We start from the raw sequence: 25,424 nt of genomic DNA, 5'->3' as shown, positions 1-25,424 counted from the left end.
GTTTTTGAGGCCTGGGACGCCTGGGTGGCTCAGTGGGTTAAAGCCTCTGCTTTCGGCTCAGGTGAAGATCCCAGAGTCCTGGGATTGAGCCCCACATCGAGCTCTCTGCTCAGCAGGGAGCCTGCTTCCTCCTCTCTCTCTGCCTGCCTCTCTGCCTGCTTGTGATCTCTGTCAAATAAATAAATAAAATCTTAAAACAAAAAAAAGTTTTTGAGGCCTACCACCCTATAAGGACACCAGGAGAAGTCACTGTCTATGAACCAAGGAAAAGGGTCCTCGTTCAATCACGCTGACACCCTAATCTCAGACTGTCAGACTCCAGAACTATGAGAATTAAATTTCTGTTTTGTTTTGATTTGGTTTTGGTTTTTATTAGAGAGCGAGCGAGCATGAACAGGAGGAGCAAAGGGAGAGGGAGCAAGAATCTTCAGCAGGCTCCATGCTAAGTGCAGAGCCCCACGTACCTCCCAGTGAAAGGCCAACTCTTTGCAGGCAGGGACCTGGTCTCTCTTTGGACCACTGTAACCTCAGCACCTAAGAACCTGTTCGATAAAGATGCACTGACTAACCAGAGCCAGACCTAGGATTCAGAAGGACAAGTGCTTGCTAGGGGTCAAGCACTCCACAAAACACTTTAAAAATAACTAATCCCCTTGGCTCTTCCCAGTAACTCTGAGGTAGTTATTACTACCTCCCACTTCCCACAGGAGAAAACAGGAGCTCAGAGAGAGAGCCTCTTGCCCAGGGTTATACAGCCGCATTAACAGCCGGGATTTCTTGAGCTTTACCATGTGCCAGGCAGGCACTGTCGAAGCTCTTTCCGTGTCTTCTCGCTCCCAATATTCAAAACAACCCCATGACATGAGTACTATTATTATCCTCATTTTCATGTGAAAAACCAAAGGAGGCAAAGAGAGGTCAAAATTAATTGCCTAATTATGTAAGAAGCAGAGCACGAGCATGAACCGTGCAATCTGCCTCCAGAGCTCACATTCTTAACTGCTACTCGAGAAAAGAGCGTTGACACAGAGTTTTTGTAAAACTAAGCGTCCATTAGAGCGCTTCCCTCATAACCAGGCACATAACAAACACTTTTAAAATGTTATCCATTACAATTCTGAGTCTGAATCCAACACCATGCTTTTTCTATTACATCTTGCTGCACCCCAGGGAATCAAATCACATGCAAAAGTTCCATATTAAAGGGATGTCCCAGGGGCACCTGCATGGCTCAATGGGTTAAGCCTCTGCCTTCAGCTATTCAGCTCAGGTCATGATCTCAGGGTCCTGGGATCAAGCCCCACATTGGGCTCTCCGCTCAGCGAGGAGCCTGCTTCCCACCCCACCCCCACGCCCCACCCCGCCTGCCTCTCTGCCTACTTTTGATATCTCTCTGTCAAATAAATAAATAAATTATTTTTTAAAAATAATTTTTTTTTTTTAAAAAGGGTGTCCCAGGGCGCCTGGCAGGCTCAGTCGGTGGAGCACACAACTCTCAGTCTCAGGGTTGTGGGTTTGAGCCCACACTGGGTGTGGAGATGGCTTAAAAATAAAATCTTTTTAAAAAGAGGGGAGGGAGAGTCCAATGCCGACCACAAAAAACAAAAATGATCCACCTAAGCCTACCCTCTCCTGTGGTATATCACCTGCAATCCATCTCCCTCGTTTGTATGTGTTCTTGATTTTATATTTTCATTTCATCAATGCCCACTGACTTTAAGTACAATGGGCAACAAATGAAGAATAAAGATTGGCTCTTTTTGTCACTATAATTAGTGTAGATCTTCTTTAGTTCAGTCCATGCTTCCTGCCGCTGATAACAACACTTCCCTAGTTACTTCTCCCCCCACTTTCTTCGGCATGCACAATTTGTTAAAAAACCATTTTCCGGGGCGCCTGGGTGGCTCAGTGGGTTAAAGCCTCTGCCTTCAGCTCGGGTCATGATCCCAGGGTCCTGGATCAAGCCCCACATCCTATCCCATCTCATCGGGCTCTCTGCTCAGCGGGGAGCCTGCTTCCCTTCCTCTCTCTGCCTGCTTGTGATCCCTGCCTATCTGATAAATAAATAAAATCTTTAAAAAAAAATTTTTCCATTTTTTAAAAATAAGTCAATATTCATTTAAATAGATGAAAGCACTTATTTGTCCAAATGAGTGCTCAAACACTACCACACAGACACAGATGGCCACCGTTCCACAACTGAATGCTTGGCTGGCAGCCGCTCCACAAGACATGGAAAGTTCTGTGCAGATGAGTTCACTTGTAAAAACAGAGTTTGAAATAATGGTGGAATGTTCTAAAAAGATCAAACGGAAACCACTGTGTATTCCTTCTCAGATCCCATAGCTGTCTCACAAAACAGGGCTTGAAGTACAAGTTGGCATCATCTTCCAGGCAAGGAGAAGAGGATAAGGTAGAGTGGGGGCCACGTGGCAGAGCTAGACTCGGACAATTTCTATGTGCCTTCCAGCCCTGCGAAGATCGTCAGCCATCCTGAAGATGTAGATCTCATCACAGAGGGGTTTAGCTTCCACGCCCACAGCAGCTGGACCTGCTCACACACTAGTGAAGAAGTCAGGCAGGAAGGGTTCCTCACTGACCAAGCCTGCTGCCTTTTTTTCCCCCGGACTTTTGGGTTTCTTGAGGGAAACAGCTGGGTCTTGTTCACTACCTCTGGGCCCAGAGTGCAATAAGCAGTTAGTCAGTGTTTTTGAGTTGCTGTGTTGAGCACAGTAGCGAATACACAACAGACTCAAAAAATGTTAGAATCAGAATTCTGCTGTTTCTTTTGCTTTCCAATCAACTTTCCGAAACAGAAACTGAGAAACAAAGAATCTGCAATCTTGGGGTGCCTGGGTGGCTCAGTGGGTTAAGCCGCTGCCTTCGCCTCAGGTCATGATCTCAGGGTCCTGGGATCAAGCCCCGCATCGGGCTCTCTGCTCAGCGGGGAGCCTGCTTCCTCCTCTCTCTCTGCCTGCCTCTCTGCCTACTTGTGGTCTCTGTCAAATAAATAAATAAAATCTTTAAAAAAAAAAAAAAAGAATCTGCAATCTTTCCCACTAATGAAGACTCCCCAAACAAAGACCCTAAGTAAATTAATAAGAACCAGAAGGAGAAAAATAAATATGTAAACAACTTTATTGTCAAATTAACACAGTAACCTGAATTCACTTACCATCACATTCAGGATTTGAAAATAATTCATTCCTTTTAGACACAGCCCTTCCACTCAGCTTTTTTTTTTTTTTAACTGAGCAAATAACTTTTGTATAGGTAGTATAAAGATATATCAGGTCCAAACCTTAAATCAGCAGAATCCAGATTAGTGAGCTTTTATTACACTGTTATTCATTTTGGTACATTTTCTTTTAAAAAGGGGGGGAAGGTCAAAGACCAGATGCAAAAGCTCACAAGACTCGTTCTTCACTGTTTACAGCTGAATCTAATAGAGATGGAAAATGGGTCTTTGTTACTTGAATACATCATAAGTTTTACATGAACGCTTCGGTTGACAGCTATTATTTATCATAGCTACGCTCGTAATCTGCTATGTATTACAACCCGTTAGAAACCCACAGTATCACCTCTGTGGATTTCCCACTGGGGCAAAAGGCATTTTAAGCATGTAATTACCCAACGAAGTAACATTTACTAATTTTCTCTTACATAGCCAGCATTATTCATGGCTGTTTTTATTTGTAGGGTGCTTAATAATCAGAGACTAGTTAACCTTCACAACCGTCCTGGGCAGAAGCCCATTAAATCATTTCATGTTAGCACGGAGACACCAAGCAGCATATGAAAGAATTAGAAGAGGCTCCTGGAAAATGCTGATATCCAGCTGGCAGAGTATAGTGCAGGGAACGTCTTTCAGAGAGTTAATTTTAAGATCATATTTAAACAAAGAAAAGGAGGAGGAGAGCAGGTGGAGGAGGAGGAAGAGGAACATGTAGCTCCTTGTGAGATTTCTTTTTCAATTTCTCAAGTTTTAAAACTAATACCTACAATTTTTTCTGTACAGGTGGAGGAGGAGGAAGAGGAACATGTAGCTCCTTGTGAGTTTTTTTTTCAATTTCTCAAGTTTTAAAACCAATACCTACAATTTTTTCTGTACAGTTTCAATGGAACTTTCCAACACTGTGTTGGACATGTATGATTGACTATGTGAACAGCAGCAGCCGCTCTTACAGACCACAGCTCACAAGAAAGCCAATGTTCAAAGAGCTTCATTTTAACCTCAAAGACGACTTTTTTTTTTAATTTGACAGAAAGGGACATACCGAGAGAGAGCACAACCAAGGGGAATAGCAGGCAGAAGGAAAAGCAGGCTTCCCGCCGGGCAGGGAGCCCGATGTGGGGCTCGATCCCAGGACCCTGGGATCATACCTGAGCCAAAGGCAGATGGTTAACCCACTGAGCATCCCAGGTGCCCCTCAACCTTGAAGACTACTTCTGCCTCCCAGCCCAAATGCAAAAACTATGAAATTGCTCCCAACCAGGCTTACCTCCAAACTGATGCCAAAGTCCTCAAAGCCAAAGAAATACGGGAGAACTAGCACAGAGCCCAGGACCAGAAAAGTCTCCTTAAGTCCCACCCAGCAAACTCAATTCCAGAGGAACTTAGCACAGTGAAGCTGAAAGTCTGAGGTGGGTGGAAACTAACCCACTCTGTATGGAAGTCTGGAAGTGGAAGTGGGCAGCCCAGGTACCACCTGCTGAGTATCCTATCTGGCATTTCTCGGCTACGACCCAAAGTGTGGCACAGAGTTGTCAAGTCCTATTCGCTTCCCATTTCAAAAGTAGGAGAATACAAAAGGCTTAAAAGCAACCACCTTTTGTGTAAAATTATTCACTGATCAAAAAAGTAAGCTAAGAAACATGCAGATAAAATACCGATCAGTTATGAAAAATACATTTACAAGGAGTTTTACTAAAGGAATGCTTACCATAGAGAAAAAGAAATTATTACACGCAATCATGAACACAACCAAGTTTAAACCATATATATAAAGACCTAAGATTAAGAAAAAAAAGTGAATGTGGAAAGTATTAACAAGTTCCTCTCCAGAGAATAGGACGATACGAGATCACAACCTATCACATCCCTCCTTATATCTGCTACATTTAATTCTGCCCCCACCCCCGGCAATGGGCATCCATTACTTTTTTTACACCAAGTAAAAATTATTAATCCTCTTCAAATAAAACCATACAGTCAATTTTGGGGTTGCAATAAAAAAAAATCAGTGATCTTATTTATTCACTTGCACCCATGGTCTTTTATCATTGTCTAAAGAGTCGGTTTCGCCACAGCACACACCAAGATAAAAGTCTCACTTGATCCAATTACACTGCTTATTAAGAGCTATTTAATGAGAAAGTCACACCTTTGAGTTATTAGAAGCTGTAATGGTCCTACAGAGTTCCAAATAAGTAAGCTAACAGAATTACCTTGATTCTAAATTGTTTGCCAGCAAATTAATCCATCTGTCCCTGAAAAAAATTACATGTCCTCCATTGTGTTTGACTTTCTCCCATCTCATTTCAATCAAGTACGTTAGCTTCAGTTGAGAGAGCAGGTATTTTTTTTTTAACAATTATTGTATAGTAATAGATATACAAAGAAATGTACAATGTGATGAGGGTGGACATACGGAAACACCTCCATGATACCCTCAGCAACCTCAAGGCAATACATATGCAACACCTTCCAGAGTTTTCTTGTGTCTTTTGGTTTGGGTTTTGTAGTAAGAAAACTTTACATGATATCTACTCTATTAACAAACTTTGAAGTGCACAATACCATATTATTGTACAGTAGATCTCTAGAACTTACTCATTCTAGTGTAACTGAAAGTTTATAAAAGTTAGGTATTTTTAATTGCTTCAACTATAGTACAGAGTTTATTTTCTTTTAATTTTCCAAATGCATATACAACCTTATTAACTGCCCCCCAAAATGACATCATCCATAGATAAACTTTAGGGCAGTCTTATGTTTTGGCACCTGCCAAAGAATAAAGAAAAGCCTTTTTAAAAGAATAGGCTTTTAGACAGAGACCAGAAGGAAAAGACCACTCCAGACAGAAGAAATACTCAAGGCAACAATGTTGAGGGAGAAGCAAGCTTAGCAAATTCAGGGAAGACCAAGGACACCAGCATGGTTGGTGCATGTTAGCAAGCTGTGCCGGGGGACAGAGGACAGTGACCAGGGGGGCAGATCACTTAAATCTCTGTAGGATACTATAAGCCTATGGGGTTCCTGAGTTAAGACCGGAAGCCTAGAGGGTTTGGGACAGATGGATGGCCGACTTGACTACCATTTGAAAGATCATTCTGGCTTCTCTGAAGAACAGACCAAGAATAGGCAAGGATGGAAAAAGAGAGACCAGTGAGGTAGTTACAGCAATAATCTGAGACAGAAACCATGTTGCCTTAAAGAAGAACAGCAGCAGAAATGGTGAGACTAGGTCAGACTTTCTTTCTTTTTTTTTTTTTTTTTAAAGATTTTATTTATTTGACAGACGGAGATCACAAGTAGACAGAGAGGCAGGCAGAGAGAGAGGAAGGGAAGCAGGCTCCGGCTGAGCAGAGAGCCTCATGCGGGGCTCGATCCCAGGACTCTGGGATCATGACCTGAGCCGAAGGCAGAGGCTTTAACCCACTGAGCCACCCAGGAGTCCCTAGGTCAGACTTTCTTGACAACACTTGCTAAAGGATAGAATGTGGAAGGCAAGAAGAGCAGAGGATGACACCAATGTTTTTAGTTCAGACAACCGAAAGAAAGAAGCAGTCAGGGACGCCTGGGTGGCTCAGTGGGTTGGGGCCTCTGCCTTCGGCTCAGGTCATTATCTCAGGGTCCTGGGATCGAGCCCTGCATTGGGCTCTCTGCTCAGTGGAGAGCCTGCTTCCTCCTCTCTCTCTGCCTGCCTCTCTGCCTACTTGTGATCTCTGTCAAATAAATAAATAAAATCTTTTTAAAAAAATAAAATAATAAAAAATAATAATAATAAAACATACAGCAGGAGCACCCAGGTGGTTCAGTCAGTTAAATGTCTGCCTTTGGCTGGGCCAGGATCCTAAGATCCTGGGATGGAGCCCAATAGGGGCTCTCTGCTCACCGGGGAGCCTGCTTCTCCCTCCCTGTCTGCCTCTCCCCCTACTCATGCCTCTCATGTGCTCTCTCTCAAATAAATAAATAAAATATTTTCAAATAAATAAATAAATAAAACAAGGCAGCTATGCACAAGTCTCCTGCGTCCTTGAGGATACCATTTCTGTCCATCCCAGCAAGGAAAGGCTACATGATAAAGGGTGCAAAATACAAAGTAGAAGCTTTGTATACGTCTCAATTTTATCTGAGGCCAATCTTGACTATACACAGTAAATGTTAAAATGTGTATGCTTTAAGAAATAACACGAAGGACATGGGGAGATGGAGAGGAGAAGTGAGTTAGGGGAAATTGGAGGGGGAGATGAACCATGAGAGGCTATGGACTCTGAACACAAACTGAGGGTTTTGGAGAGGGGAGGATGGGGGTTTGGGTGAGCTTGGTGGTGGGTATTATGGAGGGCACGTATGGCATGGAGCACTGGGTGTGGTGCATCAGCAATGAATTCTGGGACACTGAAATTTTAAAAAATAAGTAAAAATTAATAAGCAACAACAACAACTAATGTGTATGCTTAGCTCCAGCTTCTATTTACACTTGGCTCATATCCAATACCAAGGTTGCTGTCCACACTGCCCCAGTCGCGCCCACTCTCCAAACCCCATTAGGCCTCTGTGGCCTGCCAGGCCCAAAGGAGAGAGTGAAGACAGGTTATCCAGCAGGTAGGTGGGCAGAGAACCCTTACTTTCCCATCCCCCAGCCTTCCCTGTCCCTTCTACTTTATATCTCCTTCCGAGCTTTATGTTAAATGTCCTAGACATTCTAAAACCATGGCGAATGGGAATAAATTTAGAATCGAGGGAGGGAAAATTTTGGTTGTAAAGTGATACTGTGAACAGAAATGTAAGAAAATTTGGAAGTATTCATTTCTTCAAAGAAAAAAAAACTTTAAAGATATGAAGTCACTTTAATAGATAATTGATCTGTGATAGAAACATCAATCATTGCTGAAACTCCTAGGTTAAAGGAGGATGGGAACTTCATTATTAAAGGGATCAGGATGACCCCACCGGCATCCATTCATTCATCTCAGCATCACTCGAAGTAAGAAAACCAGATGCTGCGTCCTCCCGTTGTGACAGGATAAGAAGACATACATGGAACCCTCTAAGAATACTCCCGCCTAAAGCATTTCAAAAATCACCCCATACAGCTTTCCATATTTAACCACCAATTTATAGAAAACTCAAGACATAGAGGAAAAAAGTAAACAAAAACCAGGGGATTTTGACAATAAGCTCAGAATTTGGGACATTTAATTGGACAAGTGACTGATTCTCCAACAACTCAATGACATACGACAAAGAAAGGCTGGAGGGACTATTACAGGTTAAGTGATTAAGAGACTTAATCACCAAATACAATCTGGGGGCATTATTTGGATTTTGATTCCAACAAAACAACTGTAATAAGACATTCTTGGCATAACCAGGAAATTCTGAAATAGGGAGGGACTGGGTATCAGATAATCTTGAGAAATTGGGGTATGATAATGGCACAGAAATTATGTTTAAATTAAAACAGTAAAATTAAATTGTTACACTTAATAGTAATTTTTAATTAACTTAAGATATCAATTAAAAATAATCACTTTTGCAGAAAATGCTGAAGGAGGAAAAATGTTAGAGAAACAAAACAAGATCAACAAAATATTAATTTCATTTAAGTTCATTTATTATAGTCCCTATTTATGTGTGTGTTCAGAATTTTCCACAGGAAAACTAGGTAACCAGAGACTGTAAGATTACAATGAACTGAAGAGAAAAAAGATTATTATTGCTTGCAACGGCCAATCAATGTGAATGAAGATTTCCTTGACAATATGCAACAAAACCAAAATACAAAAATAACCTGGAGGTTGAGGCACTTAAGAGATTATCATTTTCATTCATAATCACTAATTTCAAAGGTTATGCTCATGCTTCCCAGGTCAGAATGATTTAAGACTATGTTATAAATTAGAATTTAATGCAACGCTGTTTCAACTGAAAAAATACCTCTTTTTCCTGAAGATATCAAAAGAAAAAGGTCCAACAGTTCAAGAAAAGGTTTGAAAATTTTCTATCTCAGACTGTCTCTTTCACATACAAAGTTTCAGCTTCACTTTGAACAAAAATGTTATGGATTTACAACTCAAAGTGAAGAGGCAGCTAGAAAGTACCTAAAGAACAGGTGTTCTGGGGGCACCTGGGTGGCTCAGTGGGTTAAGCCTCTGCCTTCGGTTCAGGTCGTGATCCCTGGGATTGAGCCCCACATCCGGCTCTCTGCTCAGCGAGGAGCCTGCTTCCCCCTCCCCCTCCACCTGCCTCTCTACTTGTGATCTCTGTCTGTCAAATAAATAAATAAATAAATAAATAAATAAATAAAATCTTTAAAAAAAAAAAAAAAAAGAACAGGTATTCTGTGCAGCTGATTCGAGAACAAGACACTCTTCTTCCAAAGAATAAAGAGCTTGGATGTGGAAAAACAATTTGGCTCTTAAAAAAACAGGATCAAAAAAGTACTTGCAAAAATAAATACATACATACATACATACATACATACATACTTGCAAGAAGAGGCCACAAATTTCCTTGGGTAATAGCCAGAATCTGTTTCAAGAGCTCTTCCATAAAACATGGAAGAGATACCCAGATACCTGAAAAAAGTTCAGTAACAAAACCTACATTTCGGGGCGCCTGGGTGGCTCAGTGGGTTAGGCCGCTGCCTTCGGCTCGGGTCATGATCCCGAGGTTCTGGGATCGAGCCCCGCATCGGGCTCTCTGCTCGGCAGGGAGCCTGCTTCCTCCTCTCTCTCTGCCTGCCTCTCTGCCTGCTTGTGATCTCTCTCTGTCAAATAAATAAATAAAATCTTTAAAAAAAAAAAAAAAAAAAAACCTACATTTCGGGGGCCTGGGTGGCTCAGTGAGTTAAAGCCCCTGCCTTCGGCTCAGGTCATGATCCCAGGGTCCTGGAATCAAGCCCCACATCGGGCTCTCTGCTCAGCAGGGAGCCTGCTTCCTCCTCTCTCTCTCTGCCTGCCTCTCTGCCTGCTTGTGATATCTGTCTGTCAAATAAATAAATAAAATCTTTAAAAAAAAAAAAAAAACCTACATTTCATTCATTTGACAAATATTTACTAGATGCTACCTTGTGTCAGATGCTGTCCTAAGTACTGGAGATACAAACGTCCCTGCCTTGGGGCACCCAGGTGGCTTAGTTGGTTAAGCATCTGCCTTCAGCTCAGGTCATGATCCTGGGGTCCTGGGATCAAGCCCCACATTGGGCTCCCTGCTCAGTGGGGAGTCTGATTCTCCCTCTCCCTCCTCCACCCCATGCACTCTCTCTCCCTCTCTTTATCCTCTCTCTAAAATTAAAAAAAATAATAATTAAAAATAAAAAACAAAAGCCCCTACCTTTATAAGGGATTACATTCCTAACAGAGGCAAAACAAAAATAAGGAAAACAGTAATGATATAGCATCTTATAAGATAAGGTCTATACACAAAAGTAAAGCAGGAAAGGGGGACAGATAGAAAGGGGTTCTAATTTTACAAAAAGGGCCAGTGAGAAGCTCACACATAAGCAAAGATTTAACTGAAGTAAAGGAGTCCCATCTCTAAGAAAAGGATTCCAGGCAGAAGGAGCAGCAGTACAAAAATCACCATGGGAAAATGTATCCTTAAGGTCTGGGGAACAGCAATGAGGCTAATAGAGAAGGTTTACTGACTGGGGGCAGAGTAGCTGGAAATGAAGTTAGGGAAGCAACAAAGGAGTCAGACGGCAGAAGCCCTCAAAGACCACTGCAAAGACTTTGTCTTTTACTTTGGTAAGCCATTAGAGGTTTCTGGAAAAGTGATGAGAGGAGAAATCGATTTTGGGGTGGGGGAGTCAGAGAGAGAGCATGAGCACAGCAGGGGGAGCACCAGGCAGAGGGAGGAGAAGCAGGCTCCCTGAAGAGCGAGGAGCCCAAAACAGGACTCCATTCCAGGACCCTGGAATCATCGCCTGAGCCGAAGGCACACACTTAACTGACTGAGCCACCCAAGCATCCCAAGAGGAGAAATCTTTATGTATGTTTTAAAAATAATCACTTTGGGTATTCTGCTGACAGTATTTCAGGGGCAAAGAGAGAATAGAGCAATTAGAGGACTACAGTAGATTGCAAAAAATGCCCCCACATTCTTCCCAATTCCTGTGTGCACATTTCTTTACAAAGTGACTTCACTGCTCCCCTCATAATCAAGTCATCTACTTCTCCATCCCCTGAATCTGGGCTTCCTTGTGACTGCTTTAATCAGCAGCAGAGGAAGTGACGTTGTGGGCTTTTAGTCCCAACGCCATGCTGCTTCCTCTTGCTTTCTTGTTTCCTCCATTAGACCACCATGTTAAGAAGCATGGGGCAGGGGTGTCTGGGTGGCTCAGTGGGTTAAGCCTCTGCCTTCGGCTCAGGTCATGATCTCAGGGTCCTGGGATCGAGCCCCACAAGCAGCAGGGGCTGCTTGCTGGAAGCCCATGCAGCAGAGACGCGCCATCCCAGACAAAGCCTCCAAACCTAGTCCCCATTTGCTACATGAGGGACCCCAGGTGAGACTAACAAAAGAAGTGTCCCCTCCCCCACCTCAAACCCAACCCAAATTGCCAACCCCAGAATCATAAGCTAAAAAATGATAGTGGCTTTACCACACTAGATTTTGAAGGCGGGTCATAACAGCTAACCAATATAGAGGCTATTAAAACCTCACACACAGAGACTGAGAGCAGCAGGTGAGAAGTACTCAGATTCTAGACATTCTGAAGGTACAGTCAACAGGCTTTCCTAATAGTTTATGTGAGGATTGTGAAAGGGAAAAGTCATAGAAATGAAGGAGTTTCCATGAACTGAGGTGAGAAAGTCCACAGATGAAGCAGGTACAGGGCAGATCTCAGGAGCTAAGTTTGAGATTTCTACTGATCATCCAAATAGAAATGCAGAGTAGGTATCCAGATACGCAGAGTCTGGATTTCAAAGGACAAGGCCCAGGCTAAAAATATAAATTGAGCAGCTAACAGAGTATTACCAGTATTTTAAGACTGATTTAAGATATGATTGAGGGACTGTGAGGTCTAATGACCGAGCCCAGCAGCACTCTTAACGTTAAGAGGTCAGAGAGGTAAGAAAAAAAACCAGTGAGGGACCTGAAAGGGGGCAGTCAGGTAAAAGAAAGACTAGGAATTGTGGCACCTTTGAGAAATACGGGAAGAAAGTGTTTCAAGCAGAACACGATCAACAGTTTCCAAAAATGCTGACAGAAAATGGTAACTATATGACAGGTTAAAGGAGGCATCCAGTCATGGTGGTAACGATTCTGCAATTTACAAATGTATGAAATCAACACATTGCATAGCTTAAACTTTCACAATGTCATGGGTCAATTATATCTCAAGAAAATTGGGGTGGAAATGCTGATTGGCCAGGTAAGAGATGAGGATTGAAAACCAGACCTTTGGATTCTGCATGATCAAAGTCATTAGTCACTTTAAGAAGAGTACATTTTTTCGGAGTGGTGAGGGAAGCCAAGTAGAGAGGGTCTGAGGAAGAATGAGAAGAAAATCACTGGACACATGAGTATAAGCTTTGCCACAAAGTGGAAAACAGAAATTGTGCAGTGTCATAAGGAGGATATGGAGTAAAGACAGGAAATTTTGTTTTTAAAGATTTTATACTTTTAAGTTTTTATTTAAGTAATCTCTAAACCCAAGGAAGATTCAAACTCGCGACTCTGAGATCAAAAGTCACATGCTCATGGATGCCTGGGTGAGTCAGTGGGTTAGGCATCTGCCTTCAGCTTGGGTCGCAATCCCAGTCCTGGGATTGAATTCCACCGTCCTGACATCAAGTTCCACATAGGGCTTCCTGCTCAGTGAGGAGCCTGTTACTACCTCAGCCTGCCATTTCCCCCTGCTTGTGCGCTCCCTCCCTCTCTTTCTAACAAACGGGTAACTAAAATCTTTAAAAAAAAAAAAAAAAATTAAGAAAGAAAGAAAGAAAAAAAAGGGGGGGATTCCTGGGTGGCTCAGTCAGTTAAGCTGCCTTCGGCTCAGGTCATGATCTCGGGGTTTTGGGATCGAATCCCACAAAGGGCTCCTTGCTCCGCAGGGAACCTGCTTCTCCCTCTGCCCCTACCTGCCATTCTGCCTGCCTGTACCTCTCTATCTCTCTGACAAATAAATAAATAAATCTAAAAATAAATAAATAAATATTTTAAAAATTTTTTAAAAATAAAAAGTCACATTCTCCTCTGAGTAAGCCTCCCAAACCTTTAAATATTTTTTTTAAGATTTTATTTATTTATTTGACAGAGATCACAAGTAGGCAGAGAGGCAGGCAGAGAGAAAGGGAGGAGCAGGCTCCCTGCTGAGCAGAGAGCTCGATGTGGGGCTTGATCCCAGGACCCTGGGATCATGACCCGAGCCGAAAGCAGAGGCTTAACCCACTGAGCCACCCAGGCACCCTTAAAGATTTTATTTTTAAATAATCTCTACATCCAACGTGGGACTCAAACTTATAACCCCAAGATCAAGAGCTGTATGCTTTATGTTCTGAGCCAGCAAGGGGCTTCAAAAGCTAATTACTATTCGTAGGCTCTACACCCAGCATGGAGCCCAATGTGGGACTTGAACTCATGGCCCTGAGACCAAGACCTGAGCTGAGGTCAAGACTCAGACACTTACTTGATCAACCTAGCCACTCAGGCACCCCCATCAAAAGGTAATTATTTTTTTAAAAATTTTTTAAGATTTTATTTATTTATTTGACAGAGAGAGACACAGTGAGAGAGAGAACATAAGCAGGAGGAAGTGGGAGAGGGAGAAGCAGGCTTCCCCCTGAGCAGGGAACCCAATGCAGGGCTCGATCCCAGGATGCTAGGATCATGACCTGAGCCATAGGCAGACGCTTAACAATGGAGCCACCGAGGTGCCCCAAAAGGTAATTATTTTAAGATAGGAGAAATAAGCACATGTTTACATACTGAAGGGAATAATCTAGTAATAAGGAAATGCAATCTTGCAGGAGAGCTACTGGAGCCAAAGCCTTGAGTAGGTGAAAGGAATATGATTTTATTATGCATGAGTGAGGAGCTGTCCTTGAAACAAAGAGACTCAGTAGTGGGGAGTGGGGGGCTCAGTCATTAAGCCTCTGCCTACGGCTCAGGTCATGATCCCAGGGTCTTGGGATCAAATCCCACATCAGCATCCCTCGGAGGGAAGCCTGCTTCTCCCTCTCCCACTCCCCCTATTTGTGTTCCCTCTCTCACAGTGTCTCTGTCAAAGAAATAAAGTTTTTTTTTTTAAGATTTATTTATTTATTTATTTGATAGAGAGAGGGAGAGAGAAAGAGAAAGAGAGAGCATGAGAGGGGAGAAGGTCAGAGGGAGAAGCAGACTCCCCATGGAGCGGGGAGCCCAATGTGGGACTTGATCCCAGGACTCTGGGATCATGACCTGAGCCGAAGGCAGTCGCTTAATCAACTGAGCCACCCAGGTGCCCCATAAATAAAATATTAAAAAAAAAGAGAGAGAGAGAGAAAGAGAGCCTCTTCAATGTGACTCTAAGTCCTAAAATAATAGGAGGGAAACCACAGAAAATACAGGTATGCCTACCTACCACTTATACATGAGAGCCAGCCCATGTGATGAAAAGTATTTTGGAAGTCCAAAGTTCAAAAAGAAGTCCAAAAAGCAAAAAGGCCATTGTATCTCCTCTGACAAATAACAAACATTCAATGGTGACAGGTTTTTATTCTTAAATTTAAAAGAGAACTCTAGGGGCACCTGGGTGGCTCAATGGGTTTAAGCCTCTGCCTTCTGCTCGGGTCATGATTCCAGGGTCCTGGGATCAAGCCCCCATCGGGCTCTCTGCCTGCCTCTCTGCCTACTTGTGATCTCTGTCTGACTTGTGATCTCTGTCTGTGAAATAAATAAATAAAATCTTAAAAAAAAAAAAAAAAGAGAACTCTATCTGCTGTCCTACTAAACAGAAACTAGTACAATTTGATGGGTGAAAGCTGACAAGCTTCAGCTGTACTTGACATGCAAACTATTTTTTTTTAAAGATTTTATTTATTTATTTGACAGACAGAGATTACAAGTAGACAGAGAGGCAGACAGAGAGAAAGAGGGAGGGGGAAGCAGGCTCACCGCTGAGCAAAGAGCCCGATGCGGGGCTCAATCCCAGGACCCTGAGATCATGATCTGAGCAGAAGGTAGAGGCTTTAACCCACTAAGCCACCCAGGCACCCCAACATGCAAACTATCTGTAACTCTAAAATTTTCATACGCTTCAGCCTTGCTCACACCCAAGTCTAACCTCTTCCTCATCTGCCTTCCTCTTCAGTAAACACTAACCAGTCCTCACCTCTTGCACTCTGATACCATGATCACCAAAGTTTCTTATTAGATGCTCAGCGTCTTCATTAGGTGTCCCCCTACGTGTTAGACCTAATGAAAACTATACTCTGCTTCTTTGGTGGCCACTTCAATGAAAGTTAATCATCCTTCCAAGCTCCAGTGCCCAGAAGAACATTTCTTTACCATTTACCCTCATACTTCTGAGGGCATACCACCCAAGTATCTTTATCTCCCATATATACTGATGACTACTATCCATGATCTAAAACCTCAGAAACCATTGTCTACCTCTCTGCTCTGGGTACCAAGATCTTCTGAGGTCCATGTCCAAGGTGAGTGATTCATCCAACACACCAGTCTCACTGCTCTTGAATATATCCTTGTTGCCTCCATTTTAGCAATCTACATCCATGGCCAAACCCTACATTCCATTAGCACCTTAAAACTTTAAACTCCAATCTTCTTCTTTGAATCCAGAATATTCAAACAGCTATCTCCCTTATGCCTACATACACTTATGTATTTACTTTGCCCAGACTTCTAATCTCTTGAACCAATTTTTTTTTTCAATTTATTTATCTTTTTAGTAATCTCTACACCCAACATGGAGCTTGAACTCATGACCCTGATATCAAGAGTTGCATGCTCTTCTGACTGGGCCAGCCAAGAACCCCAGTACCAATTACTTTCTTTCACTCTTTCAGCCTCCTCCTGCTTGGTCCCCAACCTCCATTCAGTCCAAACCTCACATTCCATCACTTCAACCATTGTCTTGCTAATCCTTTGAGCTCAAAGTACTTAACAAAATCCAAATACTGGATCATTCCAACTATTTAAAATCTTTGGATCTACTGACTTTTGCTACAGAAAGTCACACAATTAAACAAGCTAGTAAAATTACAAACCAATGATAATTTTTGTTAAGATTTATTTATGAGAGAGTGAGCTTGGATGGGGGAGGGGCAGAGGAAAAGCAAGAGAATCCTCCAGCAGACTCCCTTCTTCTAAGCACAGAACCCAAATGGGGCTTTATCCCAGGACCCTGAGATCATGACCTGAGTGGAAATCAAGAGTCAGATGCTTAACCGACTGAGCCACCCAGGCACCCCTAAACTAATGATTCTTGCCTATCTGGTAGACCTTCCTAAAACCTCTAGTGAGCTCTCTCTTCAATTCTCCATGGTGTTAAACAGTTCACCATTCTCCCCTAAAATTCCCCACCTCCTTGTCTTCTAGAGCTCCAATGTCCATTAGGCTGTTCCCTCTCATTCTTTTTCACTGGACCATCTTCCTTACGTGATGGTGCTTCCCAGAGTTTCTCTTGCTTTTTGTCTTTTAAGATCTTATCTATTTATTTATTTGACACACACACACACAGAGAGAGAGAGAGAGAGAGAGAGAGAGGCAGGCAGAGGGAAAAGAAGAAGCAGGCTCTCTGCTGAGCGGAGGGCCATACATGGGACTCCATCCCAGGACCTGAGCCAAAGGCAGTCACTTAACTGACTGAGCCACCCAGGCATCCCTGTTTTATTCTTTCTTATTCTAGAAACTCTCTTAGGTTATCTATAGCCATATACACCCTGTTCCAACTATCACCTACAGTGCTAAGAGCATCCTAATCTCTATACTGCATAAAAATCCTCTCCTCCGGGTGCTTCAGTTGCTCAGCTGGTTAAGCACGGGACTCTTGATTTCAGCTCAGGTCACAGGTCATGGGATCAAGCCCCAAGTCAGGCTCTCTCTCCCCCTCTTCCTCTCTCCCAACTCCCAACCCTTTATCTCACATGCTCTCTAAAATAAATAAATAAATAAATAAAACTTTAAAAAAAAAAAATCCTGTTCTCATCCCCAGAGCAGTGGAGTTAGTTACCCACGGAATAGTACCAACTGTGTGACCCAAAGGCATATCCAAGACTGATCTTAGTCACCTGCTAACCCAGATGGGATTCCTATTGTGGGAAGTCATAAAGTTGGGAAGCATCTTGACTCCACCTTTTCCTCAACCCACATATCAAACTGGACACCAGTTTCATCATCTTGACATTATCTTGGATCCATCCTATTCTCTCAAGTCCCACTGCTAATTTGGAGCTTTATCAAGCAGACCTCACTCCACCACAATTCATTCCTCACCTTGCCACATGAAACTGATCTTCAACTTAAAATCTCTTACCCATAGATCACCACAGCCTCAAGGGTCAAGTTCAAAACCTTTAACACAGAAGAAAGAGGGCCTTTCATTGTGGGCCCTTTGTTTACATATTCAACCTCATCTCTCTGTCCTCCCCTTAATACATTAAGAATCTGTTTTGTCTCGCATCTGTTGATTTAGCCTCATGGCTTTCTTGTGCCTAGAATGCCTTATCCTCCATCCTCACCAGCTAACTTCTACTTGCTCTCAAAATTCCTTTGAAGCAAACACTCCAACAAAAAGCCTTCTCTGAATTCCCTGAAATCTGACACACATACAGTTCTCCTCTGTCCCCACAGTACTCAAAGCATGCATCTAACTATAATAATTTATTTCTTTGTATTTTGGCCTTCTCCGGGGCTTCCATTCAATAGTGTAACTTCCTCAAAGGAAAGTTAGGGCCTGGACCAGAGCAGATACTCTTTATCGAATGAAAAATATAAAATAAAATACATACAGTATTTAATATCTATGACTCTTAAAATTCAATTTACTTATAGGTTTCTAGAATTCAAATTTTAATACAAAGTTTCCTCCACTTCCTCCCCGTGTCCTAATATATACTAAAACCTAATGGTTTCATTACCTAAACCAACCTGTTCAATGATGGTTAAATAGAGTAAAATTTACAGTAAATTCTGAAAGTTAGGGCACCTGAGTGGCTCAATTAAGCATCTGTCTTAGGCGCAGGTTGTGATCACAGGGTCCTGGGATGGAGCCCTGCAGCCGGCTCCCTGCTCAGCGGGAGTCTGCTTCTCCCTCTCCCTCTGCCCCTCCCCGCTTCCTGTGGGCACTTGCTGTCTCTCCCTCTCTCTCTCAAATAAATAAATAAAATCTTTCTTTTTTTTTTTTAATTCTGAGAGCAGCTAAGCCAAAGGAAAAAGATTTTTAAAGAGACAAAAGTACACGCTGGCAGCCAGAAAACTTAACAAAACTACGGTTACAACATCCACAATTTTAACATTTGTTCAACATGCTTATCAGCCAAATTAGCATACAGTCATTTGTTTGACCAAAATACAAAATAAAGATACAGTTTAATGCACTGAAATCTCCAATTTAGAAGCCTGGGTGGACTGCTTCATTGGTTCCCCAGGCAAATGAAAAGATAAATCTCTAAATAAATAATAATAATAACTGACTATCTATGCAGCTTGTATTTTCAAATTCCTTGGGCCTAAAGTTTTCTCTTCATGAACAATGGAAAACTGTATGGTATTTAATATCAAAGCTTTTAAACATCTTCAAATATGAAAACTAAAATAATTCTAACTGAACTAAAGCAAATATAAATTTAACAAAATTTCAAAATCAGAAATGCAATGTTATTACTGCCAATGTGACTTGAAATAGGATAAAAAATTATGAAGCCAGGAGTGCCTTGGGGACCCAAGTTATAAAAACAACAATGTTCAATCCGTTGTTTGAAAATAGATGGGACCGGGGCGCCTGGGTGGCTCAGTGGGTTAAAGCCTCTGCCTTCAGCTCAGGTCATGATCCCAGGGTCCTGGGATCAAGCCCCACATTTGGCTCTCTGCCCAGCAGGGAGCCTGCTTCCTCCTCTTTCTCTGCCTGCCTCTCTGCCTACTTGTGATCTGTCAAATAAATAAATAAAATCTTAAAAAAAAAAAAAAAAAAAAAAAAAAAAAGAAAGAAAATAGATGGGATCTTTCCCATTGCTTCAAAGTTTGTTTCAAATAATTTAAATGGGAGAAAAACCAATAAACATCCTTTGTCCCATAAGCTTAGCAAATCTTGTTTCCTATCATGTGGAGATAGTATAGAGTGGGGCATCTGGGGGGCTCAGTTGGTTAAGCATCTGCCTTCAGCTTGGGTTGTGATCTCAGGATCCTGGGATCGAGCCCCGTGTTGGGCTCCTTATTCAATGAAGAGCCTGCTTCTCCCTCTCCCTCTGTCACTCCCCCTGCTTGTGCTCACTGGTACTCTCTCTCTGCCCTCTCTCTCAAATAAACAAATAAAATATTAGGAAAAAAAAGTATACACTACCTCGATCCAATTTATCATGAATTATGAATCACAGACTTATACTTACGTAACTATACCATATTTTATTATACTACTCATCTCTAGAGCTGTAGTACTTCTTAAAAATATATCCAGTATAGGGGTTCCTGGCCAGCTCAGTCGGAGAAGCATGCAACTTGATCTCAGGGTCATGAGTTCCTGCCCCACGTTGGCTATAGAGATTACTTAAATACAAGTTAAAAACATATATTCATGTACATACACACACAATATAGATTTCTCATCTCCTAAAAAAAAAAAATGTATTACCCACATGTAATGTGATCGAAGTTTAAATTATCACACTGGGTTTCTTTTTTTTAAGAACCATTAATAGATGTCCATTGATAGATGAATGGATAAACAGAATGTGGTACATTTACACAGACACACACACGTAGGAATACTAGTCAGCCGTAAAAAAGAATGAAACCTTGCCATCTGCGACATGGACGAACCTAGAGGGTATTTTGCTAAGTGAAATAAGTCAGACAGAGAAAGACACTATATGATTTCACCTATAGGTGGAATCCGAAAAACAAGACAAACAAAACAGAAACAAAGTCACAGATACAGTAAACAGTTAGTTACCAGAGGGGTAGTATCTGAAAGGCACACAATATAGGTGAAAGGGATTAAGAGGTACAAACTTCCAGATACATAATCAGTAAGTCATGGGAATGTAAAGTAAAGCCTAGGGAATATAGCAAATAAGATTGTAAGAATTTTCCATGGTGACAGATGATAACTAGACTTATAGGGATTTTATAACGTATAAAAATATCAAATCACTATGATATGCCCCTGAATCTAATAGGGATACGGTACACCAATTATACTTCAATTAAAAAAAAATCAAGTTGTGCTACAGACCTACCAATAATCCTGACACTATTAGTTCCTTACTTTTCTTCTAAATATAGTTATAATTGTATTTTTCATTGTGTTTTTTCTCCTCCAATTTAAAAAAAAAAAAGCCTCCTCTTGGATTTTTTCCCTCAATTTTTGCATTTCTATTCAATCTTCCCATCTCGATCTGGTCCATCTCTGGAACTAGAAAGGTACAGCAAAAGAAAAATTTTGAAAAGCTGTATTTCCTTAAACTTTCCAAACCCCTAATTGTGACATAAACAATTCACATAATGGTTTGTGGGTAACATCCAAAAACTATCACAAGTCTATGAATATTATGCCTCAGAAGTATTTTAGAAATTATTTTACACCCGCAGGAAGGCCAAACAATTTATTTGCAAGTCCCATCAACCAAACAGCAAGTGAAAAACTATTGTTACTGGGTGCCTGGGTAGCTCAGATAGTTAAACATCTGACTTCAGTTCAAACCCTGATCTCAGGGTCTTGCGATCCAGCCCACGCTCAGCAGTGAGTCCTTATCAAATAACCACTGCCCCTCCCCCTGCTCCTGCTGGCTCTCTCTCTCTTTCACATAAATAAATAAAATCTAAAAAAAAAAAAAAAAAAAAGAAAGAAAAGAAAAGTTATTAGTATATCTCTATGGACATTTTCATTCTCAAACTAATGATTTACTTATGGTTATCAATAACCATGAGTATTCCACTTTCTCAAGTGGAAGTAGCAAGTCAACTGAAATCCAGTAAATTTTAGCTTGATAAAATAAATGCTAACATAGACATGATATTGATAGGTATTAGCCAGGTGATGGTAACTACCTAACATTTTACCAAAGTATAAGCATGATAACCAAGGCAGAGGTTTTGGCTACCACTAACCTACCATTGCAACTCAAAATACTTTGAAAATTGTATACTTACCCAATTTTTTAAAGATTTATTTCTTGTAGAAAGAGCAAGAGACCATGAGCACACGTGGGGGAGGGGCAATGGAAGGGGGAGAGAATCTCAAACAGGCTCCCCCCAGAGAACGATGACCTGAGCCAAACCAACGGTGGGACGCTTAACAAACTGAGCAACCCAAGTGCCCCCAATAGTTTTTACATCATACCTTTAAACATAACACTAAAACGGTTTGGATTATTACATTTCCAAATTTAGATGAGTCATAGTGCTTTGTATGCAGGAACTGAATGTAAATCAAAATTGTAAATTTGCACTTGCTTGCTAGTCAAAGAGACATGTAGACAGATTCAGAAAGATTAAAACGTATAATCATAATACACATTGTGTTTTTAAAACGGTCACTTCCCAACTGTTAACCCAGTTCAGTAAACGTGCCAATTGCCCTCCCTCTTCTTGAATATCTAAAAGTTACGGAATACTTCTAATCCTATTCCTTCACTTTACAGATAGGCACCTGAGACCTGGGGTCTTTCATTGTACACTTAGTTAGCAGAATTACAAAACCTCTAGTCATCATGGTCTGAAGCTTACTAGAGGTGAGAGTAAGAAAAACCAAATGAGGTCTCAGAACAGCTCTATATTATGATATAGAATCATAAGCTTCTGTACCTAAATCTGGAACCTGAAATTGAACCATCACTAACAACAACAAAATTACATCTCAAATCTAGACAATAAAACTGGCAGATAAAATGAGAGAAAAAGCAGGGAATGTCCTTTTTAGTTTCTGACCTAAGACCCTGACCATCAAGGAATTCATCCAAAAAGTTTGTTGAACGGATGAATGAATGATTGCATGATACCTGATAGGATGACTTCACTGATTTTAGAAGCTCCAATTTCAGGAGCTAAACTGGAGGATCATGATGCCACAGCCGAAATTAAAACTCACGGTGCAACAAACAACTCCTATGTGAAATATAACAACCAGGTCTCTGCAAATCTCTGCAGAGCTGTTGCAGGTGTATCAAAACATACATTCATACACAGATGCCATTTTTGTCAGGTAATTCCCGCAAGGGAGGATAGAGCCAGAGAATCGAGAAGTCTGAAAACAGGCCCTGCTCACCCATAAGCCTTTGCATTCAAGGGGACAAGATCTGAGTGAGTCACTGGAGATAAGACGGTCTCCCCAGCCAGCCAGAAACCGGCCCGGAATCTCCTGCACTCCTTTTAACTAGGGAACGGGTCAGGGAAGAGTGGAGGAACTGCAACCTGCAGCAGGTTAATATGCAAGGATCGCGCTGATCCGTTTCCGAGTCAAGATTCCACTGAGCCCCACCGCAGGCACGGGAGCCGGCCCCACCCGGCATCGCGGAGCGGTCCTACGCAGAAGGCCTCGTCCTGCAGGAGAGTTCAGAGCCCAGACACGACAGGACGCGGGCAAAGAGCAAGACCTATCCCCTTCCTGGCCACCCACGCCACAGCGCGGCCCTGCCACCACATGCTCCCCTTCCCGCTTTCCCAGCACAGCCCTAGGGCCGCAGGGCCTCAGCCGCCCTCCACGTCAAGCTGAGACAGGCCACAGGCGAATGCGATCCAGCGGCCTCTAAGCAGGGGACAGAGGCCCCCAGCTCGCCGCCTGCCACCCCTCATCGCTTACCTCCCTTCTGCCACAAGCTCAGCCCCGCGCCGGCTGCCTGACGTGGCCCGCCCCGCCGTCTCGAACGCCTGGGGGCGGAGACTACGGTGATAGAACCAATGAACTGCAGACTGCAAGCGTGTGCCCCGCCTCCTCCGGCTTCGGCCCGCCCCTCTCTGCTTTCGCGCGCGCGCACGGCCAAGGCCAAGGCCGCGCACTGCGGCTAGAGGGTGGCGTGCACTGCTGAGCGCTTCTCTGCAGGGACCCGGGGGCAGGAAGAGAGGCGCGCGCAGGTGGGGGTTGTGGAGTTGCACCGCAGTGGGGATTAGCCCACGAGACAGCCGATTGAAGGAACTTGTTTGGGAATGCCACTGCGCCGGGCTTGGGTAGTCCTGTTGGCAGCCTGCCCTTATGCAGCTTTTGGCGATGCAAAGCAGCTTCTTGGTGTTTGGAGATTTTGTTTCCCCGAAAACAATAATCCCGATAACGTTAAGGATTCAGAAAATGTAATGCAGACAGTCGACCTGCCACTTCGTTCTTCCCCTTGCCCCTTGTAGTTGCTGCTTCGTACTTTTGGCCAACACAGAGCACTGCAGCTCTCAATGCTACCTACACGGGTACATCCACCTGTTGGACAGTCCTACAGGACGTTATAGGCTGGATATTTCTGCTCAGTTAATCTGGGGACAGCAGGCACACATCATTGTTACTTTTTTCTTTTTTTTTTTTTTTTTTTTTGGTCTAATACTTACTGCGTGTCCACCTGTGCACACTCATTTCCACAGGAAAGCTGTAAAGTAAGGGTCACGGTAAAACAAGCTAAAGGAGACAGCAGAAAGAAAAAAGAAATGAACAAGTAAAAAAGGAATGGAGTTCAAGTTGTGTAAAAATTATATACAAGAGTTAAGACACGTCGCTCTAGAGAACTTGACTTATCCAGCCCTTTCCAAACTCTGGTATATCTTTAGAAGTATGTATATATAGAAGTGGGGAATTTTTTTAAAAATACTGGTCCCTGGGCTCCATCTTTAGAGATTCTCAATTTAGTTGCTCTGCTGTGAGTCCTTGGCATTGGTACTCTTAAGTTTCCAAAGTCATTTTAATGTGCTGACAAGAGTTCTACTTCTCATATGTAGGAAGGATTTGGTTCCCTATACTCTACTTTAAAAAAACAATTACATGCCACAGGCCATTTCAGCTCTCTCAATAACTTATTATGCATTCATTCTGTAGAAATTTATCTAAATTAATTTTGTTTTTTTTTTTTAAAGATTTTATTTATCCATTTGACAGAGAGAAATCACAAGTAGATGGAGAGGCAGGCAGAGAGAGAGAGGGAAGCAGGCTCCCTGCTGAGCAGAGAGCCCGATGCGGGACTCGATCCCAGGACCCTGAGATCATGACCTGAGCCGAAGGCAGCGGCTTAACCCACTGAGCCACCCAGGCGCCCTCTAAATTAATTTTGAACCTACTTTTATATTCACTCTCTGTTATCCTTTGAGAGAAAGTAGTATTAGAAGGTTTATAATGGCCTTCTTGATTTTATGGAATTTGATGTGTTAACCTTAAAAATAAACTGCCAGTTAAATTTTACCAGCAAAATGTGGGTTTAAACAGGAATAACAGAGAATAGCAATCAAGGACAATCAAGCTACAGCAAAACCATAGGCAAGTCCAACAAAGAAGAGGAATATTTTTCTATCTAGAAGAAGAATGAAGTTGAGAGGGGTTGTTTTGAATGAAAACCCATTGGAGAAAAGCAAAGAGTTGTGAGTGATGTTGGTTTCTCCTTGCTGAGTTTCAGGGGTAGTCAATTTCTTGTAGGAGATGCAAAGATACATCTTTCCCTATTGGAGCCTGTAATTGATGATCCTGTCCTGTTGAAGATTTTTCTGTTAGGTCTGTAATTGCTATTAAGGGGTATGGCTTTTCCTACCAGCTTCCCCTTCAAGCATCTCAAGTCCAGTATAGCGAAGTTTTCCTGAATTAATTTTCACAGATGATAGTCCCCTTCGGTATTCATAGTTCTAAATGCATCAGAACTTCTTTTAGGACCATTTTAATTCTTTTTTAAAATTCATCTTCTAGGGGCACCTGGGTGGCTCAGTGGGTTAAAGCCTCTGCCTTCGGCTCAGGTCAGGGTCTCAGGGTTCTTCGATCGAGCCCCGCATTGGGCTCCTTGCTCAGCGGGGAGCCTGCTTTCCCCTCCCTCTGCCTGCCTCTCTGCCTACTTGTGATCTCTGTCTGTCA

At 42.4% G+C, this 25,424-nt stretch overlaps 1 protein-coding gene across 3 annotated transcripts in view; it reads right to left on the bottom strand.

Annotated features, from left to right (window-relative positions):
- Nucleotides 1-23,284, bottom strand: part of FOCAD (focadhesin) — a 302,554-nt gene extending 279,270 nt beyond the window's left edge. For 2 of the 3 annotated variants that reach the window (XM_004761826.3, XM_045079668.1), the window contains exon 1: nucleotides 23,196-23,284. The gene's annotated coding sequence lies outside the window, so the exon portion shown is untranslated. The remainder of the gene's footprint in view (nucleotides 1-23,195) is intronic. The other variant, XM_013061093.2, reaches the window with a different exon arrangement.
- Between the last annotated feature and the right edge of the window lie 2,140 nt (nucleotides 23,285-25,424).

This window comes from Mustela putorius, unplaced genomic scaffold, assembly GCF_011764305.1.
Source record: "Mustela putorius furo isolate JIRA1106 unplaced genomic scaffold, ASM1176430v1.1 tig00000421_pilon_pilon_pilon, whole genome shotgun sequence".
NCBI lineage: Eukaryota > Metazoa > Chordata > Mammalia > Carnivora > Mustelidae > Mustela > Mustela putorius.
This window is presented reverse-complemented; position numbering and strand designations above follow the sequence as displayed.